Below are 27,281 nucleotides of genomic sequence, written 5' to 3'. Positions count from 1 at the left end.
TAGATGTCCCCAAAGCCATATTGAAGTTATAAGTACCTGACATGTTTCTTCTACCGAATTATGGAGACATTGTCAGAATACCTATGTACCTGGAGAACCAGTGTCATGGGAAGAAACTCAAGCTGGGGTATAAATAGCTTCTAAAAGACTTGGCTGTGTTGAAGGTGGGATGACAGTTCCATCATGAGCCACACGGGGAGAGGGCAGGGACTTAGGGGGGCCCAGAATTCCAACCCGGAAGTATACCCCAATCTGTGATCTCAAGTTTTTTATCATCTTGAAACCAAGAGCTACATATGACCCAGCAATTCCACTCCTAGGTATATATCCAAGGGAAATGAAAACCTATGTCCATATAAACATGAATGTTCACAGCAGCATTATTCACAATAGCCAAAAGTTAGAAACCCAAATGTCTATCCACTAATGAGTGAGGAAACAAACTGTGGTATGTCAATACAATGGAATATCTTTTCAGCCATAAAAAGGATTGAAGTACTGACACGTGCTATACCATGGATGAACCTTGAAAACATGGTGCTAAGTGAGAGAAGGCAGTCACAAAAGACTAGTGTGGTATGATTTCATTCATAGGAGATATACAGAATAGGCAAATCCATTGAGACAGAAAGCATATTAGTGGTTGCTGGGGCCGGGGGGAGGGGAAATGGGGAGTGACTGCTAAGGGGTAGGGATTTCCTTTCTGGTGATGAAAATATTATGGAATTAGATAGTGGTGCTGGTTGTACAGCTTTGTGAATATACTAAAAACCACTAAAGTGTACACTTGTAAAAGGTGAATTTTATGCTATATGAATTATGTCTCAAAAAAAAAAAAAAAAAAAGGACTGCAGTGGTGAGAGGAACCATTCTATCATGCAGCCAGCAGAGCCCTGTGATGATTCCAGAACGTCTTGGCAGCCAGTCTGCCAAAGCCACACAGAGCATCGCAGTGTGCGTCCACACCCCTGTGATTCTCTCTCCATAGCACCTCAACAGGCTCCTTGGGGACTTTTCTGCTTTCCTGGGTCCAGGGAGTCAAGGCCAGGAGCAAGTTCACATGGTTGGGACAAACCTTACTTGTCAGTGTTGCAAGAAGCCATGCAGATGCAGGTGAAGTTGCAGGTGGCGTCCACCCCATCCACAGCTCACGAGGCAGCTAAGCCCTTAGCCTGAGGGCCTCTGGGCGCTCCTGGGACAGGGAGAGAAGGGATGTGATTTAGGACTGGCCGCCCTTCATTCCCAGGAGGAGGAGAACAGGCCTCTCAGGATGTAGCCCCTCAACAGGTCCTGGGCTTCACCGGGTAGGTTGTGACAGCCTGCCCACACATTTGCTGCGAGGTCTCCCCGAAATTCCCCCTTCTCTACACTCAAGAGGGCTCTCCTCTTGAGCCTTCCAGAACCTCCCTCTGCCACACCCTGCTTTTTAAAATGATCTCTTCCAGGAAGCTTTCCTTGGTTCTCCCCCTGCAGTGGTTCTCAACCAGGGGCATTTGGGGAACACGGGGCAGAACCTGCAGACATTCTTGGTTAACTGGGGTGTGTGCAGTGAGTAGAGATCAGGGGTTCCCATGACCATCCACAGTGCACAGGACGCCCCACACAGAAGCGTCTGGCCCCTAACGTCAGCGGTGCCAAGGCTGAGCAGCGTCCCTCCGTTTCCCCGCATCGTTGTTGGCGTATGGTTTACATTGAAGACTTCTTTATGGACATTGATCCTGTTTGGGCAGCTGGCTTCTTTTCAGGGTTAAAGGAGATCACTAATAGGACAAGGGGCCTGATAGGACAAGGAGCCTGGCGCCCAGTAAGCTCCAGTAATGGCGCCTGTTATTCTCATCACCATTCTCTCTGGAAGGCAGGGTCTCATCAAGACTCAGAATGAGATGTGACCCAGGAGTGAATGCCATTGACTTAAGTCCTGGCTCTGTCCCCAGCCCACATGGGGACTCAGGAGGGTCCCTTGACCTCTCGGGGCCTGGTTCCCTCATCACTAACCTGGAAACATTGCCATCTAACCCGTCCGCTTCCCAGGGTGGTCATGAAGACAGAACTCGATTATGAATGCAAAAGTGATTTACAAGAAAAGTGAGATCTTTTCGTTATTATGCCTAATACTCTGTCATGGCTACTACTTACTGAGGGCTAATTATACAGCAAGTGCTATCCTAAAGGCCTCCCTTCGTCCACACAATGTCTGGAAGAGGAAAGTTTTGTCATCCCCATTTTACAGATGAGGAAACTGAGGCTTGGAGAAGTGAAGTTGTCCTAGGTCACCTAGCTGGGAATTAGCAGAGGGAGGATTCAGACCCACTGACTCTTCACTGCTGTCCCCTGCTGTCTCCATGACTGATGAACAATCCCACCTTCTGGCCAGCACCAGACCTGACTGTCACCCCAGCCCCCAGTGTGCTTGATGGCCCTGACACTCAGGATCAGAAAGTCCATGCACTGGAGGTCCCTCCAAGCAGGACCAGGGAGTGAGTTGCTGAAGCTGTCACACACTGCGCTCTCCCTCCTCGAACACGACCTCTGCCCCAGGGGCCCGTGGCTCGGGCTGTCCTCCATGAATAATGCCCCAAACGGGTCTCTGCATCCAAAATGAGGCAGAGCCATAACGGGGCCCCATCAATCCAGCTCCATCTCGGGAGTCACTCAAGTGCTTTACGACTGTACTTTCCAAGTGCTGTTCTCACTGGGGCTCCTCACTACGCCGTCCTCTGCTCCAGGATGGGCCAGCGCTTCACCGTGTTGCCTCAGGGCCACTGGCCACAGCCAGCAGGCAAGAGCCTTCCAGAGTCTCATCCACATGCCAGGACATACAGAGCCCCAAGGCAGATCCTGTTTCCTATTTAACGTGGAGCATTTTATCTGAACGCACCTCCAGAACCCAGCAAGATAAACATCCCCCCCCAGCTCAGTCCCGGTCCTTTATCCTCTCTCCAGCCTCTCGCCTGTCTCCAGTCCCATTTCTGGGCCTGCTACCTCCTGACCTCGTGCTGTTGGTCTCTGAGTCTAGCTCCGGGGCTCCCAGATGGTTTGGTTGGAACCCTTGAGGTCATGTTTGGACGTGGTCTGTGCCATCCCCCTCTGCCCTTGGCTCAGAGCAGCTCTAACTATCGGGCAGGGCCTTTGCAAGGAAGATAGACTAGCCTCAGAAGGAATGTAAGCAGAGGGGAAATTGATTAGAAGGACATGCCGGAGCTCTCCAAATCAAAGGAAGAGCTGATTAACAAGGCTTGGAAGGGTCAGGACTCAGAGCAGCCCAGAATTCCAGGGAGCAGGGACCTATGAATGGTCTTGCTGGGGTCTGCTGTTGGAATGAATGGACTCTGGGCCTGTGAAGACTTTGTGTGTCTCCACCAAAACTCCAGTACCAGGGACAGAGGGTCTGTCGGCCTGACTCAGGCTCAGTGGGGTAAGTCAAGTCAGGCTGAGCCACATGCATTGAGAGTACAGAAGAAGTCCCCTCAGCAAAATCTGTGTGCTATGACCAGAATGGGGGGATGGAGGCAAAAATAACAGGTCAACTCATTGCCCTTATTTATCATGCCCTGTATCCCCAAGTCCCCAACACTCAGCTTTATGAAAGATAAGGAGGCCTCCTCCTTTCTTTTCTCTTTGGGGGGAACATAACAGGTTCTTTAAACCTGATATGCACAGATGTAGGTAAATTTTTTTTAATGCACAGGTGTAGGTAAAGAGCTGTCATCACAGAGACTGCAGGGGGAGGCGTGAGCACTGAGCACTGGATCCAGGCATACACTTTGGTCATAGACAGATTTGGAACCGGGTCCCACATCTGCCATTTCATACTACTGTGACTTTGGGCAAGTCATTCAGCTTCTCTGAACCTTGGAGTTCTCCTTGATAAAATGGGGAGAAAATCATACCTATCTTGCTAGGCTACTGTGAATACTGAAGATGTATTAGCATGTTAGGGGAACAGGCTAAGATACTGTAGCAAAAGTCCTGAAAGGCAGCAAACAAGCTACAAGTGCATTTTCTCTTTCATGAAAGTCTGGAGGAGGGTGGTCCAGGGTAGCTCCACCCCGTGAACCAGGAACCCAGGTTCCTTCTACCTTGTTGCTCTGCCAGACACTGAGGCCTTGCCCCTTGGATGAAGCTGACTCTCCATCCTCTTTGCAGCCCTCAGGACAGGGAAAGGGGAAGTGGAGCCGGATTCTTTAAACAGCTGTGATGTGCAAGGTCACGAACCTCTACCTGTCACCTTCCATTGACGAGAACATGCCACGTGGCCAAACTAAGTTGCAAAGGAAGCTGGAAAAATGGAGTCTCTGGACTCCCATGTTCCCAACTAGATTATGGGAGTTGGGGTACAGGGGCAGGGGCTGGAGGGAACATTCCATAACTGCACATGAAGATAATGCAATTAAAAAACAATCAGGGGCTTCCCTGGTGGCGCAGTGGTTAAGAATCCGCCTGCCAATGCAGGGGACATGGGTTCGAGCCCTGGTCCGGGAAGATCCCACATGCCGCGGAGCAACTAAGCCCGTGCGCCACAGCTACTAAGCCTGCGCTCTAGAGCCCGTGAGCCACAACTGCTGAAGCCTGCATGCCTAGAGCCCGTGCTTCGCAACAAGAGAAGCCAATGCAATGAGAAGCCCGTGCACCCAACAAAGAGTAGCCCCCGCTCACCGCAACTAGAGAAAGCCCGCACACAGCAACAAAGACCCAACTCAGCCAAAAAATAAATAAATAAATTTATATTAAAAAAAAAAAAAACAATCAGCACAGCCTTAGTGCATAGTAAAGACTCAATGAATGGTAGCTGTCATTTTTGGAAGACTAATTCTTAGGAGGAACAGGCAACAATCTCTCATCTCAGTATTCCAGTTCTGGAAGCCAGACCAGAACCCAGATGTGGGGCATGGCCCCTGATCTCTTTCTTCAAGGCCACTCCTCTCACAGGCCCCAGACTGCGGGAAGTACTCACCACGGGCCCTCTGGCCCGCAGGGGGAGCCCACAGCCCTGCAAGGGGGGGACCCCACTTCCCCCAGGTGCTCCAGACACCTCTGCTCCCTTTGTCTCAGCATCTGATGTCAGTTCCTTTTGGCCCCATCACCCCAGAGAAGCAGCTAGGTGTGATTGGCATCCCTTGGGAGGGGGTCTTGGGGACCAGCTTGGCATGTCAGCTGATGCCCTGCCATGTTCATTTTTTTTTTTTTTAAATGGAACTTGTTTTTTTGTTTTAATTTTTATTTATTTATTTATTTATTTATGGCTGTGTTGGGTCTTCGTTTCTGTGCGAGGGCTTTCTCCAGTTGTGGCAAGTGGGGACCACTCTTCATCGTGGTGCGCGGGCCTCTCACTATCGCGGCCTCTCTTGTTGCAGAGCACAGGCTCCAGACGCGCAGGCTCAGTAGTTGTGGCTCACGGGCCCAGCTGCTCCGCGGCATGTGGGATCTTCCCAGACCAGGGCTCGAACCCGTGTCCCCTGCATTGGCAGGCAGATTCTCAACCACTGCGCCACCAGGGAAGCCCCCATGTTCATTTTTGTTGACGTTTAATTATATTTCGTTCACATCAGCTGTCAGGCCAGCTTCCTGACAGGACACTGAATTATGGTTGAAGCCAGTCGTCCCCTGCAGACACCTTCTTACTTGGGCCCTCTCGGCTTATGGTCCTCGGAGAAAACAGACAGGAGTCTGATTGGCAGGAAAGACCCTGGGAGTCAGAGTGTGCGGCCAGGCACCCCCTTCCATTTTCTTCACTGTCATCGACACCCCCAAAACACACCAGGCCTGTTGATGGTGCTGTTATTAAGGAATTTGAACATATTTAATTATGTGTTAATCTATACAGAACTGAACACACACCCCCATCCTAAGCACTACCATGCATGTCTAACCTTAAGCTATTATCAGGGAGGAGCTTGAGAGGGACCAAGTTTTGCAGCCATAGTAGCAGACACTTGCATGGCACTTGCCGTGTGCCAGCTGCAGTTCTGTGTGTTTTACATGTCCAGGCTTCCCTCTCTATCTGCATTGATTCTGTCTCTGAGTTTCTGATAACAGGCAGCAAGGGTTTGAACAGAGGGAATATTTAATCCTCATAACTCTATAAGGTAGCTCCTATTATTATCCCCATTTTATGGCTGAAGAACCTGACGCACACTGAGTTATGTGGTGTGCTCAAGGCCATTGGGTTAGTGCATGGCAGAGCCGTGTTTGAACCTGGGTAGTCTGGTTTGCATTTGTACCATAGCCACCATGCAGACAGATGTGGAGACTATAAACTCATCAATAATTCCACCCTTGTTCCTGTGGGCCTATGTGTCCTGCAGAAGCAGGAAAGCTGGGAACTAGGTGTCAGAACTCCCTTGCAGCTAGAGCTCTGCGTGTGCTTCAGGTTTGGCCATGCAGGTGAATTCACATGACATCTGGAAGGGAGGCTGAGTCAGAGGCACATTCCTGGTGCGTCTACACTTCCAGGGCAGGCATGTTCCTGAGGCACTCACTTTTTCTATGGTCGCTTTAGCAGTGGTCCCTGTGCAGTGGGAGGCCTGCCTGTTACTGCACATCGCTTGGCTGCCGCTGGTCTGGGGAGGCCCAGTGTGGATTCAGGAGAAGCAGCAGGAGGGGCAGCTTCCTGACTGTGGCCCAGGAGGTAAAGTTCTGTGGCTGCCGGCACGCGATGCATGGAGGACGCAGCAGATCCGTTGATGGTTCAGTTCGGCAGTGTGGCTTTTCATTCCTGAAGGATCTGTTTCTTCGGCTCTTCCTACAGTACCATCACCCATTTAATATCCTATAATAAATACCTTAAAGTTTTAAAGTAGCTTAAAGTTGCCAGAATAGAATCTGTTCTCTGAACTGACTGACTCTGATCACTCAATGCTAAACCAACATATCATCTTCATTACTGATAAAGCTAACATTGGAGAATGTGACGTATATCAGCAGGTGAATAGGGCCCCTAATTAGATGCATTTCCCCACCCAGACACGGGAAGCACTGGCCTGGAGCAAGCCCCAGGGCAGAGGCTGCCCCTGTAAGTCTGTGCGGGAGCAGAGCAGAATGTAAACCTTCTGGGCAGCTCACTCGCAAGAGGAAGGACGAAGGAGGGACTGGCTATGTGTGCCCAGTTCTTTATCCTGTACTCACCAGGCAAATAAACCAGACCTACCTCTGTTGCGGACAGAGATGATGGTCAATGAATGAGGAGATTATGTAGGGAATTGGATCAAAGTGCTATTTCTGAACATTGAGATTCAGTGAGTCTGTGAATGGAGATCATGAGCATTAAGCTGCTCTGTGAAAGCAGAGATGGTATATGTCATAGATTGTATGACTCTGGGTGCGTTTAAATAGAGCAATTTTGTACTTTTTGGAACCCTCAAGGGTAGGGGATAACATTCCAGATTAGAGAAGTTTCTAAATAACTGATGCTTTGTCCATTTTAGAAATGACACATTTTTAAAATATCAACCTCTAGGTAGGAACCTCTTCCTGAGAAGTATTATTACAAAAAGAAACCATATTATTTAGGATGCTTTGAGCTATGGTAACGGAGGCTTAAGCAATAAATACAATTTCGTTCTTACATAACAAAATTCAACGGTGTCATTGAGGTCTCAAATTCTTTCTGTGTTTCCTTCCCTCCATCCTCAAGCATGTTGGGGAAAGCCTTTCCTCGTGGTCACAAAATGGCTGCCACAGTTCCAAGCATCACATCCCTTGTCACAAACCCATTTCCCAAACACAAAAGGAGTGATGGTTTTTAAAAAGGGACTTTCTAGTCATGTGGCTCTCTGCTTTATCAGAGAGGAAAATTTTTCCCAGAAGCTCTCAAGCTGACATGCCCTTACACCTTATTGACTAGAACAGGGTCACATGTCCTCTCTTAACCAATCACTGGCAAAAAGGGATGGGATGGGGACTTCTCTGGTGGTCCAGTGGTTAAGACTTCACCTTCAAATGCAGGGGGGGTGGGTTTGATCCCTGGTCGGGGAGCTAAGATCCCACATGCCTCGCAGCCAAAAAACCAAGATATAAAACAGAAACAATATTGTAACAATTTCAATAAAGACTTTAAAAATGGTCCACATCAAAAAAAAAAAAAAAATCTTTAAAAAAAAGGGTGGGGGGGGATAATATGGCCATCACTGATTTCAGCCCATCTTGGGGCTGAGCACATTGCCTCCTAAATGAAATCAGTTCTGGTGGCATGGAATAAGGGGCGTGGGTATTGGTGGGAAGACAGTAACAGTGCAACTGGCCTTAGTGTCTCAGTTCCATGCTGTGTAATGCAGAGGTGCCTGGAAAGTCCAAATAACTCCCAACTGCCGTGCTTTCCGAATTCTTCTTTCTCCTTCCATGTGACGTTGCCCTTCCTCCTTCACTGTCAGGCTGACAGCTGTCACTTCCTGCTCCTGCCTCTGTGCCTGTTAGAGGCAGCATTACTCCCTGCTTCTGATTTTTTTCCCTTTAACTGTATGTGAGAGTCTAGAACCTGGGGGGCGAGGGACTGCATTTACTGAACTAGGACTGTGGCTGTTATTGGACTCCAGGGGCACTGGTCTAGAAGTATTCCCGAATCCATCTCCCCCAACACTGGCTAGAGTCAGCCCCAGATTCCTATTTTGTTTGATTTTTGGTTTTTTGTTTTTAATATCTAGTTAGCAAAATGAGCTTTATTGGGATAGCCTAGGCCAGGAGGGGTGGGACATGAAGCCAGCCTCCACAGGGCACTCTGCACAGGTAGACATTGCTGCATGCCCGCCATCATGGGAGATGCAGGGGCCGGGGAACGGCTCTCTAATGTCACCCATTACAGACCGTGATGATGGTGGGTCTATTAGTTAAGCCAGGTCCCTTCCACTAAGGGATTTCCAGAATCATCAGCTCTGTGAAGTGTCATGAAGAACATAACACAGGGTAATGGACTAGGTCGGGATTTCTCAGCCTCAGCGCTGTTGACATTCGGGCCCAGATAAATCTTGACGGGTCTGGGGGGCAGGGGATGGAGGGTGCTGTCCTGTGCACCGTAGGGCGCTGAGTAGAATCCTGGCCTCCGCCCACTGGATGCCAGTGGCCACCCCCACTCGTAATAGCAATATCACTAGACATCACCAAATGTTGCCTGGAGGGTAGAATAGCCCCTAGTTGAGAACCACCGGGCTGGAGAATCATGGGCTGGGGGCTGAAGTGCCTTAGCGAGCCTGGCCTTCCCTGACCACCCTTCCTAAGGTACCACTGTGCCCCTCCCCCGCCACGTCCCATCTCTCTCCAGCTTCGTAACTTGCTTTATTTTCTCCATACCCCTTATCACCTGAGTGTATCTTTTTTTTTTTTAAGCAATAACTGCTTATTTTTTTAATTTATTTATTTATTTTTGGCTGTGTTGGGTCTTCGCTTCTGTGCGAGGGCTTTCTCTAGTTGTGGCAAGTGGGGGCCACTCTTCATCGCGGTGCGCGCGCCTCTCACTATCGCGGCCTCTCTTGTTGCGGAGCACGGGCTCCAGACGCGCAGGCTCAGTAATTGTGGCTCACGGGCCTAGTTGCTCCGCGGCACGTGGGATCTTCCCAGACCAGGGCTCGAACCCGTGTCCCCTGCATTGGCAGGCAGACTCTCAACCACTGCGCCACCAGGGAAGCCCACGGAAGCCCACCTGAGTGTATCTTATTTTGCTTATTTGTTTGTTTGTTTATCTGCTCCCAGCCCTGGACTTGTCCCGTGGGAGCAGAAACCAGATCTGTCCTCCTCATCACATCATCTCCAACACCTGACAGTGTCTACACATGGCGGGGGTCCAGCAAACATTGGTTGAAATCAGTTCAGAGAGTTCCATGAGGGGTTGTCCTCATAGGAATCATTTAATAAGTGTCCACTCTGTTCCAGACACTTGGATGGACACTTCCCCTGCATGAGCTCATCATGCCTTACAAATAAGGAAACGGAGGCACAGAAGAGTCCAGTGACAAACCGCTGATAAATGATGAGGGCAGGATGTAAACTTGGGTCTGTCTGATTCCAAGGCATGGCTGGTTTGGGAACACCAGGCCACCTCCCCAAAGACACTAGGCTGGCTTGGACGGGCTGTTTCCTGCAATGCGATTGGTGCATCCCGAGCAGGAGATCATGGCCTTCTGGGGTTGGACTGGTCCGTTCCACACCTGACCGGCCAGGCTAACAGGGCCGAGAAACCAGAGCTCGTTTCCTGACACCTGATAGAGTGCCAAGGCCACCTTGTCCTACTGAGGACATAGGACGCCCAAGGCCCCAATTTGTTTTTTTCAAACTGAAAGAATTATGGATCAACTGCTCTTTGGTGGCTTCCAAACTATTTCTTTTTCTTTCCAGAGGGAAACCACAGTCCAAACCTCTCAACCGTTTCCTCCCCCAGAGCAGCATGGGAAACGTGGCCTGGGGAGTCTGCCCGTCCCCCGACCCGCCCGCAGTTATAGGAAAACCCTGACACTGAACAGGGTTTTGTGGCGCGTTTGCTTCCCCATCCCCTCCCCTCACAGTAATTAGCACTTCAGCTTTCTTTTGTGGTCTTTATGTGTTTAGACAACACAGTTTATTGTTTCCAAATGTTAGTCAATTCTAACTGTAAATCAAGCCCCAAATCTTGAATCCCATTCAAGGGAAAACTCACAAGTTGATTCTACACAAATAAATCATAAGAGGGTGGGAATGTTATAAACGGAGAAGAGCAATTCAGACTGATAATGCTGTAAATGCAGCTTTTTGAACTGCTTAGTGAGTACATTAAGACAATTATATCAAGCTTGGGAGGATCTAATAGTACATTAGTCTTTCAGATGAAGTCATTTGAAAGTTCCTATGTCTAAGAAGAATTAATATTTTTAGTGCTTTATAGTTTACAAAGTATTTTTTTTTTGCACATTATTTAATTTAATCCTTCACAACACTCTTTTTATATAGTGAGGCAAGCTATTTTACTAAATTCCATCAATTCCAAGACACATTTTGTTTCCATTTTTTTCTCTGAAAAAATCTTAGAATCAAAGTCGTGTCAGTTTAGTTGGCAGCTTTATTTCCTTAGTGATCCATAAAATAATGGTGCATGTTATAAATGATAGTGCCTTAGATTTAATGAAATTCATATTTCATAATATTCATAATTCATATTATTATGATTCCTGTTTCACAGGGGAGGTGACAAGTCCTGAGATGTTACAGATTTGGCCCAAGGTCATGCAGTGAGTAAATGGAAGAATCAGAACTTGAACCCAAGAAGGACAAGTCCTTTAAAGGGCATATAAATAGCCCAAGGTTGCATGATCACCTCTACAGAAGGTGGTCCCAGTAACTGGGGAACTTTTGTTTATCTGAACAAAATATACAAGTTTGGAGCCAGAGCAGAACTGTTTGAGATGTTAGAAGGGAGACCATGAGTTGTCACATTCTCCTTCTCCACCTTTCCCTTGAAACGTTCAACCTCTCCTCAGGATGATTTAGGTAGCATTGCTTTGAAGTTAGCTTTGCAGGTTATCCCTCCGTGGCTAACTTGAGCAAATTAGGAAACAGCACCCTGACTCCAGCTGGAATCAGTCCCACACCAGACACAAGGCTTAGAGAGAGGAACACAGGCTGAGTTTTAACCCATTTACTGCTCAGCTGATCTCCTTGTACAGTGCACATCCTGAGCAACTGTACACAGAATTTCTGTACACCCACATGTCTCCAACTAGTCTTCGGTGGTGGGATGGTGGGACAAGAATACTTGGCAGAGAGAAGGAAGATGTGGACAAATTCAGGGATTATTTTTCTAGTCCAGATCACACTGTTTAAGCCTGGTTTTCGTGTTCTGATGAAGTCTTAGCCCGTGAACACTTTGACCAAGCTTGGCTCTCAGAAAAGAAACTTAATGCTTGGGAAAACTCATACAGATTTAAGAAATTCAAACATGGTCTTATTTTTATTGTCTTTCTGGGCCTATTTCTGAAGATACACCCGATTAGCTAAACCAACCAACAATTAGTATTAGCTTGCTGGTCTGAAGAACTACTTGGTAGAGTAGAAAGAGCTTATGTTCAGAGCTTATTCAGAGCTGAGTTCAGACTTGGGTCTCTGCTACTTTCCAGCTGCTCACTGTGGGAAAGTGTTAAATGTTTCTGAAACTCAGCCTCCCCATCTGTAAAATGGGTATGGTGGATTAAAGATAAGTGCACGTACTTTGCTACTCCCCCCATTAAGAGGTGGAATCTAATGTCCCTCCCCTCAAATCTGGATTAGCCTTAAATGACTTGATCGGCCAAAAGAATGTGGCAGAAGTGATGGTCTGGGACATCACCTATGTGGCTAGGTCACCTACGAAGGCTTGTGTTTTCCACCTGGACTTCCTGGAACTCAGCTGCCATGTTGTGAGGCAACCCAAGCAGCCCCGTGGAGAGGTCTACAAGGAGACAAACCAAGACCCAAAGCTGACAGCCTCAACTGAGCTCCCAGTTGACAGCTAGCATCAACTTGCCAGCCTTGTGAGTGAGCCATTTTAGAGGTGGATCCTGCAGCCCCAGTGGAGCTGCCTCGGTTGATGCCATGTGGGGCAGAGACAGGTTGTCTCCATGCTCAAATTGCAGACTTGTGAGCAAAACAAACGAGTGTTGTTATTTTAAATCAGTCAGTTCTGGGGTGGTTTGTCATATAGCAATAGACAAATGGAACACTGTGGGTATGAGTAGTAGCTCACTCAGGGCTTGTGTTGGGAGTTAAAGGAAATTCCATAGGTAAAGCAGTGAGTGTGCTGTCCAGCACATAGGAGGCACTCAGGGAAGCCGAGTTCTCTTCCCGTCCCCTAACTAGTGCGGGGTCCACTTTGTTACTAGTTGTTCTCTCCTGCTGGGACCAGCCTGATTGGACGAGGAGCTGGGGGGCAGGGCATCACCCTGACTCAGGGTTGATTGGACCCCACATCGATCTCTGTAAATGGTTAAGGCCAGCATCATCAGCTGTCAAGGAGCACATTTGCTACTGGGCAGAAATCATCATTCGTCCATCCCCCCTGATGCCCGATAAGGAAAGTTTCCTTGGATTTAAAGTTGATGACTTCCCACGGTCACCAAAGATGATGAGTATGACGACACATCGAAGGCTGCATCTTCTGTTGGTCTCGGCTGCCAGGTCTCTGCCTGGTGCTCGGACCACAGGCAAGCAGGAGACTGGCCTCCCAGGCATGCAGAGACTTCCTTGTAGACCCCACCAGGGCACTCACCTGGTCCTGTTCCAGCAGGGACCACGTGTCCAGCTGTCAGCGCCCCTGGCCCCAGGCCCATGGGGCACACCGAGGCTTCCTGGTGCTCCTGGAGCTTGTTACATCTGCAGCACACCCCAGGAGGGCTGCAGCCCAGCAGGAGCGATGGAAGACATGAGGCGTGAGGTGGGAATGGCTGAGTGGGCTTCACGTACCTGGGGGGCCTGTTCTGATTAGGGCCTGGGCTTTCAGTGTCCTTCTCACACTCTCACCCCATCAGTGTCTACTGAGGGGGCAGGGGCTGATGGGGCTGCTACCTGCTTAGGCCCTTCCCGTGTAGCAACCAGCTCACAAAATAGGGGTCTCTGTAGGTCACTGGGAAGGCGGTCACATGATAAAGGTAAATGCTACAAGAGTGTGTAAGGGGGTCAGTGGGGGCGAAGCCAGGAATTTGCCCCTCTGGGTGCTGGGTGTTATCTCAAGTGGTGACACTGCAGTCATTTGGCGTCTCCAGGCCTTGGCTTACTCACCTGCAGCACAGGTTATCCAGAGCCCCCATTTCCAAGGGTGTCCAGGGAGTTAAGTAAGAGGCTATCTTTAAGCCCTGGCCAGCCTCTGGTACGATAACCTAAGAGTAGTTCTGGGTAATAACATTAATGAGACTCTTCCACCAACCTTCTGAAGTGAGTCTTGTTTCCTCCATTGTGACAGAGATCTGGAGGCTCAGAAAATTCAGTATTGATCATTCCAGACTTGGGCAGGGCTTAGTGGCATGGGAGGGACAGAGTGAATCATTTTCTGAATATCAGAGAAATCAGAGCCATTTCAGAAATGGTGCTGACATTAGATCAGGTGAGTCTGGAAACAAACCAGGCATCCATCTCCCTTTCTGTGCCCACAAACCTGGGCAACTACGGGCGTCTTCCAGGCAGGTGGCGAGGCCGGAGCTTTGCGCGGTCCACCTCAGGCCGCGACGAGGGAGCACGCAGTCTGTTATTGCTGGCCTCCTTGTCCCCGTGTTCTGAGCAGATATTGGGAATCCATCATTTCTCCAGTGCCTCTTCTCAGCTCCAGGGTAGAGCTGCCAGCCTTCAGGCTGCTGAACCCAGAGTGCACGCTACTTGGAGCATCTGCTCTTCTAGGAGGTGCCCTTGGGTGATGCTTCTCATTCCAAACCCAGGCACCTTAGCAAGGCTGACCCAGAGCCTCTCAGGATGTCCGCCTCAGCTAGGGTTTCAGGGGTTGAGGGGGCGGTGTTGTGCAAGAGGAGGTCAGGGAGGCTGAACTGATCTGTCCTCTGCTGTCCTTCACCTCCAACTTTCAGGACCTACTATGCACCAAGCGTCTATTAGTTATCTACTGCTGCATAGCAAATTACCACAAGCTTAGTGACCTAAAACAACACATGTTTATTATTTCATGTTTCCTGGGGGTCAGGAATCCAGGCACAGCTCAGTTGGGTTCTCTGCCCAGGGTCTCACAAGGTGCAGCCAAGGTGCATTCTCACCGGGAGGCTCGACTGTGGAAGAATCTGCTTCCAAGCTCCGTCAAGCTGTTTTCAGGACTCATTTCCTGGTGGCTGTGTGCGTGAGGCCCTGGTATCTGGCTGGCTGTCAGGTGGAGGCACCTTCAGGTGCTAGAGGCTGCCAGCAGTTCCTTGACACGTGGGCTTCCTCAGCACAGCTGCTGACTCCATGGAGCCAGCAAGGATCTCTCTAGTGTGGACAAGCAAGATAGAGGCATAAATAGATGGATAGGTAGGGGTGTGTGTGTGTGTGTGTGTGTGTGTTTGTGTACAGATAGATACAGATACAAATAGATGGATAGACATAGATCAATGATAGATAAGAAATTGCCAAGCAGAAATAGAGACACAGATGTAGGGAACAAATATATGGATACCAAGGGGGAAAGGGGTGGGGTGGGAGGAATTGGGAGATTGGGATTGACATATATACACTATTGACACTTATGTATAAAATAGACAACTGACGGGAACATACTGTATAGCACAGGGAGCTCTACTTAATGCCCTGCAGTGTCCTAAATGGAGGGGAATACGTACATGTATGGCTGACTCATTTTGCAGTGCAGTAGACGCTAACACGACATTGTAAAGCAACTATACTCCAATAAAAATTAATTAAAAAAAGAAAAATCAAGAAAAGATAGATACAATATATACACATATAGATATAGATAAATAAATACAGATAGGTAGAGATAGATGGATAGATGATAGATAGATATAGACAGACAGATAAGATTAGATGCCTACATATATACATATACATTAAGACATAAAGATAGATAGATAGATAAATATTGATAGATAGATAGAGGATAGATAACCTAACCATAAGCGTGACATCCTAGCACCTTTACCATGTTTTCTGTTCATTAGAAACAAGTCACAGGTCCTGCCCACACTCAAGGGGAGGAGATTGTACCGGATGTGACACCAGGGGGTAGAGGTCAAAGGGACCGTCTTAGAATTGTGCCTATCACCATCACCTTGAGAATTAAATCGTACCATTCTCATTTCTAGATGGGAAACTGAGGTTTAGAGAGAGAACTTGCCCAAAAGCTCCAACAGCGATCCAGTGGCCAAACTGGCGTTTCAGGCCGTGCCGGCCCACCTCTCAGTGGATGCTTCTTCTTCACCATCATGACCACACTTCCCTAACTGCCCTGGCTGAGTGGTAGTGGTTACCTCTGTGCTGATTGTGACTAATGGGGCCAGAGTCCTTTCTCTGTGGTGGCATCCATCGTGAGGATAATGTACTTGTTCAGTGTGTATCTTGTCTCTGCACCCCTACTATGTGCCCCCAAAGGCAAAGACTGCACCCAGATTGTTCATGGCCACATCCCTGTACCCAGAGAGGCTCCTGGCCCATTGTGTGCATTCTGTAAACAGTCATTCAGTCGTTCAACCAACACTTGTGGAGCTGGGCTGCCTACTTTGGATACAAAGATGACCAAGACACAACTCTGTCTTCACAAACCCCTCACCCTCTAGCAGAGCAGAGACATGAAATAAATAAACTACGAGATAGTCTGGTGTGGTGAAAAGATTGCAGTGGCCTCCTCAGGTTTGCATATCCTTACGTCCCCAGGGCCTAGAACAGTGATTGGCACATAGTAGGTGCCCGGTAATGTTTGTCGACTGTTCTGGTTCCATTACCCAGCATGCCTTGCTCTCTTCTCTCCTGCATAGGGCAGAAAATAAAAATCATGAAAGATTAACTGCTCAGGAAAATCCAGAGAAAGTTAAAAAAAAATACATAATAACATTCTAGGCTGGCTTCAGAAGTCTCTGATGCAATCCTACAATCCTGGCACCTCCCTTTTTGAACGGAGCTTTGCATTTCAAAATAGAAAAAAAACAAAGACTGTAATTATTAAAATTGTGTATATAGGAGAACTTAGCCTTTCATTTGAAGTGTCCTAATGACACTTCAACAACTGCTAGGGAAGATAATAGGGTTTAGAGCAATTACACAGCCCGTCAAATACCGAACATGAGTGATTCAGATTCATGCTTGGAGCTGGAACAATTCTCAGCAGTTTTGCTCATGCACAGCTGTTTCATTTAAAATATTTTGGCAGAAAATTGCAAAGTGGGCTGTGCTGGCCGTCCCTGCGTTGGAAGCTTAACTCCTTCCATACCCAATGTCATCCATCTCTCCTCCCTCCCAGACCCCCGCCCTTAATTACTGCTTGGCCAAGCTTTTGAGCAGCATGTTTGTGGAGTTAAAACTTGGCCCCTTAGCTGAAAATGCTGGAGGGTTTGTTTCTCCTAAGCCTGCTGGAAGATTCTGTGTCTTTCTCCCTCTTTTGATTCGGTCAGTAGGTATCATTCAATCACCAGGTGGCCAGTCCTATGTGGGCTGCCAAGGTCTATCGGTCAGATGGCCAAAAACAGATGGTGCATTCAAACTGGGTGATTTGAGAAGAGTTCTGTCTTAGCTCAAGCAGCCATAACAAAATTCCTAGACTGGGTGGCTCAAACAGCAACCATTTATTTCTTACAGTTTTGCAGGCTGGGAAGTCCCACGACGTAGGTGCTAGCTGATTTAGCTAGCGTCTGGTGAGAACCTTCTTCTTGGTTTGCAGATCTTGCTGTGTCCTCACAGGTAGAGAGAGAGGTCATCTCTCTTGTGTCACTTCTTATAAGGATGCTAATCCCATCATGAGGGCTTCATCATCATGACCTAATCACCTCCCAAAGGCCCCACCTCCAGATACCGTCACAGTGGGAGCTAGGGCTTCAGCATATGAATTTGGGGGAAACACATTTAGTCCATAACAAACTCAATTAAAGAGCAGTTTACAAGGGAAGGTTCAGCTTGAATTTATTTATTTATTTTATTTTTGGCTGTGTTGGGTCTTCGTTTCTGTGCGAGGGCTTTCTCCAGTTGTGGCAAGCGGGGGCCACTCTTCATCGCGGTTGAATTTAGAGAAACCCACAGGGACAGTGCAGTGCCCCAGGGGTGTCACAGCAGGGAGCTGATACCAGCTCCAGGGGCAAAGGGTAGGGAGCTGTTAACAGAATGTGGAAAGTGTACCTGTACGGGTAGGGGGCAGGCCAGTAGGAGCTGCAGCCTTGAGTTCAAGACATGCAGCCAACCCCCAACAGCAGTGAGGGACCCCTCCCCTCTTCTCCCACCCTCTAGGCTCCTCCTGGTGTCCCCCATTGGCCAAAGCCAACTGGAGGCCAGAGATCAGATGCTCACTGATGCATTCCATACAGGGCAGCCTCCCAGAGCTCTGAGAAAGGGTGAGAGACGAATTGAAGATAATCCAGCACAAAGGAGACCCAAGAAGAGTAGACTTGTGTCCTCTGCCCTCAGAGAGTGGACCTCTATCTGCAGACAAAACTCTTACAAGCACCTAGTGACGGGCTCCTGTGGTTGCAGGATAATGGACTCCTTCCATTTACCTCAAGTCATGGGGAGTTCACTATAAGGGGCCCAGAAAAAGCGAAACCCTCAGGCCTCAGGAAGAGCTAGAGCCAACAGTCTCTAGTGGTTAAATTTTATGTGTCACTTTGCTTACGCGCTGGTTCCCAGCTGTTTGGTCAAATGCCAGTCTAGCTGCTGCTGGGAAGGTGTTGTGTCGATGAAATTAACATCTGTAATCGGTTGGCTATAAGTAAAGCAGATTACCCTCTAGAATGCAGATGGGCCTTATCCAACCAGTTGAAGGCCTCAAGAACAAAAACTGAGGTTTCCCAAAGAAGGAAGGAATTCCGCCTCAAGACTGTAACATAGAAATCTTGCCTGAGTTTCCAGCCTGCCCTACAAATTTGACTTGCGTGAACCAATTCCTTAAAAGAAATGAATAAATCTCTCCGTTACTCTACAGAACCCCAGCTGACACACACCCCAACGCTTCCTGTTACATGTACGTTGATCCCAAACCCCTTTCCATGGCTTCTGAAGCCTCACATGGTCCACCCCCACCTCCCTGCCTCCTCTAACCTCATTTCCTATTTCAAGGATTTTCCAGCTTTAACGTGTGCAGGAATCACCTGAAGAACTTGTGAAAACACAGTCTCCTGGGCTCCATCCCCAGAGTCTCAGATCCAGGAGGAGGGGGTGGGGCCTATGAATTTGCATTCTCACAAGTTCATACAGGATGCTGGTGCTGCTGGACCAAGAATCACAGTTGGAATAACGCTGCATAATCTACTCAGCCCTCTACACCTGTTTCCTCTTGGGGTTCAGCGCTTTTGAGGGTTACTCAGCTCTTGGGGGCCATCTGCCAATGCCAAGTGCCACATCGTCTGGGTATCCCGAGAGCCCGGAAGCATCCGTGGTGAATGGGATGTGTTTCACTGGTCCTCATTAGCACAGTTGGGTTTGTTCTCCCAGCTGCAAACCCAGGTCCTGGGCAGCACAGCTGTCCGAATTAAGCTGGAGCATATAGAATGAACCACACAGATTATCAAGTTGGGTTTCCCACTCTCACCCACAGTAAGTTGGCAACGCCTGGCCAACTGGACTCTGTGGTCTTTGAATTGAACCTTGGAGGATAGAATTTCAAAAGGATGATTGAGGTCCCGGTAAGGGAGGCACTCAGAGCTTGAGCAGAGGATGGAGGTGAGAAGGTACAGGGTGGGTCTGGGGAATGGTGATAGTTTGGTTTGAATAGAATAGAAGGTTCCCATGGAGGAGCCGTGCAGTTCAGGCTGGGGAGGGCCGTGAGGGACAGTGAAGAGGCCCTGAAGGCCTGAGGCAGGGCAGGGACATGCCCCACCGAGACGGACAGAGGGAAAAGACTAAAGGCAAGATGGGCACAAGATGAATACGGACTTCAGTGGCATCGTGATTTTGGGGATGGAGAGTTCTAGATGCGGTAGGACCATGGTCTATTCCATGATGGAGATTTGGGAGAAAGGGGAGCAGGTGAGGAATGAAAACAATGCAACATGATTCTGATGCTGAGTCTAGATGCCTACAGGATGGAAGCCCCATTGACCAAATTAATAGAGAGTGGAAGAAAAACGGATGGGAGTGATTGTGATAGGCTCACGAGCTTGAAAGGATCCTTAGAAGTTACTGTTATGGGCTTAGTTGTGTTAACCCCCAAAATTCATATATTCAGATTCTAGCCTCCAGTACCTCTGAATGTGCTATCTTTGGAGATAGGGCCTTTAAAGGGATAATTAAGGTAAAATGAGGTCATTAAGGTGGGCCCTGATCCAGTACAGCTGGTGTCCTTTTAAGACGAGGCAGTTAGCGCAGACGTACACAATGGACTTGAGGACACGGGGAGGGGGAAGGGTAAGCTGGGACGAAGTGAGAGAGTGGCATGGACATATATACACTACTAAATGTAAAATAGATAGCTAGTGGGAAGCAGCTGCATAGCACAGGGAGATCAGCTCGGTGCTTTGTGACCACCTAGAGGGGTAGGATAGGGAGGGTGGGAGGGAGATGCAAGAGGGAGGAGATATGGGGATATATGTATATGTAAAGCTGATTCACTTTGTTATAAAGCAGAAACTAACACACCATTGTACAGCAATTATACTCCAATAAAGATGTAAGAAAAAAAGAAAAAAAAGAAGAAGAGGCAGTTAGGACACAGACACGCACAGAGGGAAGACCATGTGAAGACACAGGGAGAAGACGGCTGTCTACAAGCCAAGGAGAGAGGCCTCAGAGGAAACGAACCCTGCTGACACCTTCATCTTGGACTTTGAGCCTCCAGAATTATGAGAAAATAAATTTTTTGTTGTTTAAGCCACCCAGTCTGGCACTTTGTTACGACAGCCCTAGAAAACGAATACGGTCACGCAGTTGAAATCGCCCCCTTTCACAGCTGGGCATATTGAGGCCCGGGGAGGGAACGGTGTCACTCCAAGTGGCAGAGTCCAATCCTCTGTACGGGGCTCTTGACTTCAGGCAAATGATTGTTTTTCCCTGGACCGTGCTGCCTCTTCCATCATGAAATATTGACCATCTCCCTGCCTGCGGTTTAGTTTGTTCAAACAGTTTGCAGCCACTAAAGCAAACTGGCCTCTTGTTTGTTTGTTTAAGTAATGATCTTCTCGCAGAGCTCTCAGGTTCTGCACGGAGCAGCAACAGACGCTTGCTCTGCCCTTCTCGAGTCCTTCCACTCTTGGTCCTGACGGCCCAGCCCAGGAAAACAGAGCTTTCATCCCACTCAGGTGACGTGGCGAGCAGCTTCACCTGTGACCCTTGGAGGTGGCGGTGCTGTGGAATGTTCAGACAGAAAATTCCATGAGACAAACAGAAGCACAGGACTGGAGTCAGGAAAGAGATTAGAACTGAGCTATCATTTAGGAGCCGTCAGCCTGGAGACGTGGGCTTGAAACATTGTAAGGATGTGAAATCAGAGAGGCAAGAGTTCTCAGAGGAAGAGGAGACAGTGTGTCTTCGTCAAGACTCTTTGAGGTCCAGCAAGGGAAACTGCCCCTGGATTCTTAAACAAAGAGGAGGATTTGTTGGGAAGACACTGGAATTTCACAGAATCCAAAAAGAAAGTGGGCATTCAGGCCCCAGGCAGGGTGGGGAGCCGTCTCTCCCTCCAGGGCCCCGGGTCCTCTTGTCCCCGTGCATTGGTTCTGATGTCTTTGCACGGAACAGAGAACTCGACTGAACCAGCCCACACAGTAAGAAAAATGCATTTCCCCACCTAACAAGAAGTCGAGGAGGAGGGAGGCCCTGGGGGGTTCGTTCCGAGGCTGTGCGGTGCTGTCAGGCCTCTGGCTTTTCCCATCTCTCCACCCGGCCAACCTCAGTAGCTGACTTCGTCACTAGCTCCTTAGCTCCATCCTCTCACGGTCTCAACGTGGCTGCCTCACGAGGACAGGGCGACTCTAACCGGAGAAGGGGACCGTTCTTTCCCGGGCATCTCCTTTGTGTTGGCCTCCCAGGAGCTGGCCCCCCAGCCCTCCCCCAGGCCTCACTGGCCTTAAGTGGACCACACGTTCATCTCTGAGTCAGTGGCCGGTGGGATGAAGGGGATCAGCCTATGGAGACAGCGAGCTTCCCAAACAAAATGGGGATTCTGCTGGAAAGCAGGGCGGGACGTTTTGCTGCTCTGCACACCATCTTCACTCTCCCGCCTCGGCAGAGCGGCACCTCTGCACACGGCCCCACACCTCTCAAGCCCACATCACCTCAGACGCATGTGGGTAGGTTCTGATTCCCAATCCTGAATTCCTAGAAGAGTCTACTGCAGCCAGCTCAAGTCAGGTGACAGCCCTAGAGAACCACGGTGAGGTCCCACAAACACGGCTGCGGGGCCACCTCTGGGAGAGAAGGGGGCCGTTTTCAGAAGGAGGAAGTTATCTGGTGGTTGTGAAGATACCCCAGTGGTACCTCCTGCACAGCCTTGGACAAGATGGAGATTAGAGAGGGTAGATGCAGAGCTTGTCAACCAGGGTGGGTATCCACGGCCCCCTCCGCCAATAGGAAGGATTTAGAAATAAGGAGGGAGGGGGCTTTGGTTGTCACCAGCCTGGGGCAACTATGGGCTTTGAGAAGGTAGTGACCAGGGTCCTGAAATGCGGGGGACAGTCCCACACAACGAAGAGTTGTCCCTCCAACATGCCAGTTGTGCCATGTGGAGAAACTAAGCCATAGAGAAGGAATAGTTCATGAAGTTTGGCGGCGGGGGACAGATAATATCATGTATGGGAAGGTCACTTGGGTTGGGGGCTGGAGGGTGGGAATAATTCTTAGACCTCCAAGAAACCCAGGAAGATAAAACCTGAGAGGGGACAAAATGAGGCCAGTGGGTGGGTGAAAGTAGAAGCAACATTTTATTATTGGAGTATAGTTGATTTGCAATGTTCTGTTAGTTTCTGGTGTACAGCAAAGTGGTTCAGTTATAGAAAGATAGAAGGATAGAGAGATGATAGATAGATAGATAGATATTCTTCTTCATATTCTTTTCCATTATGGTTTATTATATGGGAACCTGTTAGGAATCGGGCCACACAGCAGGAGGTGAGCGGCAGGCGAGTGAGCGAAGCTTCATCTGCCGCTCTCCATCGCTCCCCATCACTCCCCATCATTCCCCATCGCTCGAATTACTGCCTGAACCATCCCCCCACCCCCCCATCCCCCCACCCCATCCGTGGAAAAATTGTCTTCCACGAAACCGGTCCCTGATGCCAAAAAGGTTGGGGATCGCTATATTGCAGGATATTAAATATAATTCCCTGTGCTATACAGTAGGGCCCTGTTGTTTATCTATTTTATATACGGTAGTTTCTACCTGCTGATCCCAAACTCCTAATTTATCCCTCCCCCACCCCCTTTCCCTTTGGTAACCATGGGTTTATTTATTTTCTATGTCTGTGAGTCAGAAGCAGCATTTTAGATGCCGATTCTGGAAGGGGTGCAGGGCAAGGGGAGGGTTGATTAGATCCTGTTAGTGACTCTGAGAAGATGAGAAGGAGGTTGAAGGGAGGGGGGAAGGGGAAGGGGATGAGCGAGGGAGGGGAGGAGAGAGGGAAACTTGGGTTGTGACTTACATGAGCTTTCTCTGCAGACACTCTCAATAAAAATAGATGGGCTCTGGTCCTGACAGCTGTTGTTTAAGAAAAGCAGTGAGTGCCTTTTGCAGAGCTTTAGCCTGAGTTGAAGGAATGGAGAATTCGGTGGGTCGGGCACACACAGCCCAAGGTAGATGGCAGAGCTGTTGTGTGAGCAGCTCTGAGCGGGAGGAAGGAAATCACACAAGATTCAGAGTTGAGGGAGCTGGGCTTGCATCCTGACCTTGACCGGTCTGCTCCTAAGGACGTTCTGAGGGTTAAGAAAAGAAGGCACCTGCCTCGGTCCCCAGCACGTGGCCGCTGTCCCGGGAGTGGTGGCCGGGGCTGTTGTAGAACTGCCATCATCATCATCGTCATCCTCGTGCCCTTACTGGCTCACCAGGCCTCAGGGCTGCCTCCTCTTATATCGGGGCAAGCCTCTCTGGCATTTTCGTCCTTGCAGCCTTTTTATATCTGGTTCTGTACATCAGCTTCATGACCTTCTGCGGCAGTGAATTCATTGGTTTGGCTCCATGAACCACGAGGGGTTTTTTTTAAGATTCTTTTTCAAGTTCTTAGTGGCTATTAAGGTGCACACTGTTCTGCCTGGGTATTGAGGCAGGCTGTGGCAGTTTGGCTGTGAGCACGCTGATCCTTTTGCTTTGTCCCCTCTCTGTGCCCTCGGAGGTGCGCTCAGAGCACACGCTTCTCTCTCACGGCTTTCCCCCAGCCCTCACCGCTGCGCCAGGCCTAAACAGGGAACGTTCGAGTCTTTGGCAAAAGCAGGAACTGCCTTTTGATTCACGTTAACTCGAAGGCCTGCGTCGTCCGTAACAAGCTGTCAAGGCACTGGGTCAGAGAGCACAGCCCAGCTCTTAGGAAGCTTGGGATGCTCGGAGACCCTATAGGATGCGGGGACATTACTCCCTACATCCACCCAGTTGCTGCCACCTCCACCTGGCAGGTCTCTTCTAGCTGCATTCCTCCTCAGCTGTTCTAGAAAATGACACCTCTGCTCCTTTCTTGTGGTTTCTGCAACAGTGTTGCATGTAATAGAATAGTCTCTGTATCCAGGTGTCAGTGCTTTGCAGGTAGAGCTCATGTCATTCTTACCAAACCTCAATGAGCCACTTTATCATCACCCCATTTTTCAGAGGGGCAAACTGAGGCACAGAAAAACAAAGTCAATTGCCCAAGGACACACAGTTTGTATACGACAAAGCTGGGACTGGAGCCCAGGTCCTCTGCTTACTCCCCAGGCCCCACTCATCCCTCCTATGGACCTTATCCTACATGTTCTTCACCCTTCAGCACTGGCTTTCCTGCCCCACCTCTCCACTCGCAGGTCCCTGTGACCACAGCCCTCCTCTCTCACTTGCCATTGTCAGTTTAGCTCTGCCTCTCCAGCCCATGCCCTCCAGAAGGACACCCAGCTGTCCCAGCACTTAGCCCAAGGGCCAGCACATGGTCGGTGTACGGTGAACATGTTCCGAATTAGTAGACAGCTGGGTGGATAGTCATGACACTCCCAGAGGTTGAATAGCTCACCCGAGGCCACACAGCAAGGCAGGGGCTGACCCTGGGCTCATTCCCAAATTTTTGGAAAGCAGGTCCATGCCGGCCTCCGAGTCCCCCTGCCTTTTGGGAGCATGTGGAAACGTTTTGCGGCAGCCCCATGCTTGCACATCCCAGGCTGCCTCCTCTGATTGTTCCTCCCAGGTTGCGAAAGAAAGAATAGGTGAAAGGAAGGGGAAATGTCCCAGCAACTGATGATGGGCACGTAGGAATGATCTGTGGATGCGCGCAACGGGCAGGAACTCAGACGCGTTGTCAGGTGCTCCGAGGCTGGCCATATGGATTTATTTTTGTGAATTTTGTATTGTGAACTAGAGTTGCTGTTAAACACAGGGTGAGTCATCGTCTGCTTCTGCAGTTGCATCCCAGCCTACTCCGCCTTCAGAAAATTCTACAGAATGCCCTCGCTGCTCCCCGGGAATGGGAGGCCTTATTCCCCAGAAGCAGCCCCCTCCTCTGTGCTTCCTGAGCCTGGGTACACACTTTGGCCCTCCTCTCCCACATCGGTGGTTTGTCAGTTTTCACATCCATTTCCCTAGTGACACTAAGTTCTTCTGAGGCAGTGATGGGTTTATCTTTTTAATCTTGGTTTCTGTAGAAACTGGGATGCCCACATCGCTAACATGTACCTGTTGAAGGATGAATGCCAATTTTGTTGGCTTTATCCCCGGTGTGCCTGGCTGGGAACCAGGGTTAAAAAGAGCTCAGGTGGATTTTGCTCTGATCACCCACATATAGTTTCACGGAGGACAAGTCGGTGCAGGAAAAAGAATAAAGCCTTGGGGTCGGACCAAACGGGGTTCAAATCCTGGCTCAGATGCCATGTGATTTTGGGTCCGCCAAGCCCCCCAAGTCTCAGTGTCTTTATTTGTACTGTGGGAATCCATCTCAACCCACCCAGAGGGGTTGTTGTCAGGGCTGAATAAAATCACGCGTGGAAATCTCTGCATACCTTGGCCTTTCTCCTCACCTGGGAAAAGGACAGGGATTTACGGGCTCAGTCCTGACGCACCTGTTGTCACAAGTAACCTTCCCTGATGCAGCCTCGGGGTCTGACCGAGCTAGTGACCGACTTGAGGAGACTCAAGCATGAGCTCCGAGCGTTCTGGGCGTGGGATTTTGTTTGCTTCACCCTCAGATGATAAAAGTGCTCAGGCAGTGGCTACTGGATTCAAGAAGAGGGTGTTGGGAAACAGTGGGTTCCAGGGAGGGGTCCTTTAGAACAAACCCCAGAGGAGCCTCCCATTCAGATCCTTCGCAGAACGTTCACAGGGGTCTTTCTGCCGGCAAGCTTTCTGGATAAAGCAAGCCTCTTGACTATGGGAAGGTTGGGAACCAGTGATGAATGGAAATGTTTATGGGATTTATAAACCTTCAGCCCTTTTAAGGATGGCCTTCCTAAGATGCAACAGGAGCCCCCATCTTGAGTTGCAGTGTCACTAGAAATAGGTTGGGGTTCCTTTTGTTCCTCCTCTGTTTGCATAGAAGTTGGCTGTGCCCCCTTCTTGTCTGAGGATTAGGGTTCATTGATACAGCTAGAAACAGAAGACCAGTGCTTAAGCCAGAGATGACAAATGCCAGCATGCGTGCCATAACTCAGCCCTCCCCTGCTCACGGCAGACATTCACAGTCGATCATCACACTCTCTATGGAATCCCTGGAATGAACTACTGGTCACAGTTCAGGAAACTTGCAGGCCAGAATTGTAATCATTGCATTTTCTATGAGCAAACACTGGCCCTTTAAAAAGGGGGAAAACAATATACATATTACAATTAAAACATGTACCACTGCACTGTGTAAATATTCAGGACCCTGGGGATTCCATCTCAATAGTCTTATTATCAGCCTATTTTACTTGAGTATAAACAATAAATACATTGCAAACTATTAATGGAAAACCATGTTCAGGAATTACAGCGATTACCGATCAATTGGATGGAATAATTACTATAATCGCTGGGTAATTAGATTCTTCCTGGCCTGAGAGGGGAGTGCATGAGCTCTGGGATTGGTTCCTCCGCTCAGCAGAGTCTCAGAACCAGGAGGAGAGAGTCCTGAACTCCAGGGCAGCAAGTTGGCAACTGTAAGTTGGGACACCAGTCCCTAGTACCCACAAAGAGGAAGATACCACATCTGTTACTAACGTTTTCAGCAGAAGGCTACAGAAACCCTGACTAAAAGCAGCTTAAACTGTGGGGTTTTTTTTTGGTTCTCCACCAAATAGGAAACTGAGAGGTCAGTAGAACTGGACTGGTATAGCTCAACAGCAACACCCAGAGCCAGCCTCTTTCCATCTTTCCGAGTTGCCTCCCGGAGGTTGGTGGTTTGTCACTTCATGGTCACAAGATGGCTGCTGATGCTCCAGGCACCACATTCACATATAAGGCAGGAAGAAAGCAAAAGAGACAATGACAGCAATGTTTGTCCTTTTTCTTGTTAGGAGAGTCCTCGGGAGACTTCTACTTGTGTCTCATTGGCCGGGACAGGGTTACATGGTCACTCTTGCTT

General features: G+C 49.1%; 1 protein-coding gene and 1 long non-coding RNA gene across 2 annotated transcripts in view; one reads left to right on the top strand and one right to left on the bottom strand.

The window, feature by feature from the left end:
- KAZN (kazrin, periplakin interacting protein) overlaps positions 1 to 27,281 on the top strand; it is a 468,988-nt gene that overhangs the window by 200,042 nt on the left and 241,665 nt on the right. The gene's annotated exons all lie outside the window — the stretch shown is intronic.
- LOC309639821 lies at positions 7,185 to 25,928 on the bottom strand. The gene is made up of 3 exons (XR_014251870.1): positions 23,196 to 25,928; positions 9,632 to 14,895; positions 7,185 to 9,292 (listed from the first exon to the last, which is right to left on the bottom strand). It is a non-coding gene; the product is annotated as an uncharacterized lncRNA (long non-coding RNA).

This window comes from Balaenoptera physalus, assembly GCF_965194825.1.
Source record: "Balaenoptera physalus genome assembly, chromosome: 1".
Classification (NCBI taxonomy): Eukaryota; Metazoa; Chordata; class Mammalia; order Artiodactyla; family Balaenopteridae; genus Balaenoptera; species Balaenoptera physalus.
The sequence above is the reverse complement of the archived record's forward strand: the minus strand, read 5'-3'. Positions and strand labels throughout refer to the sequence as shown.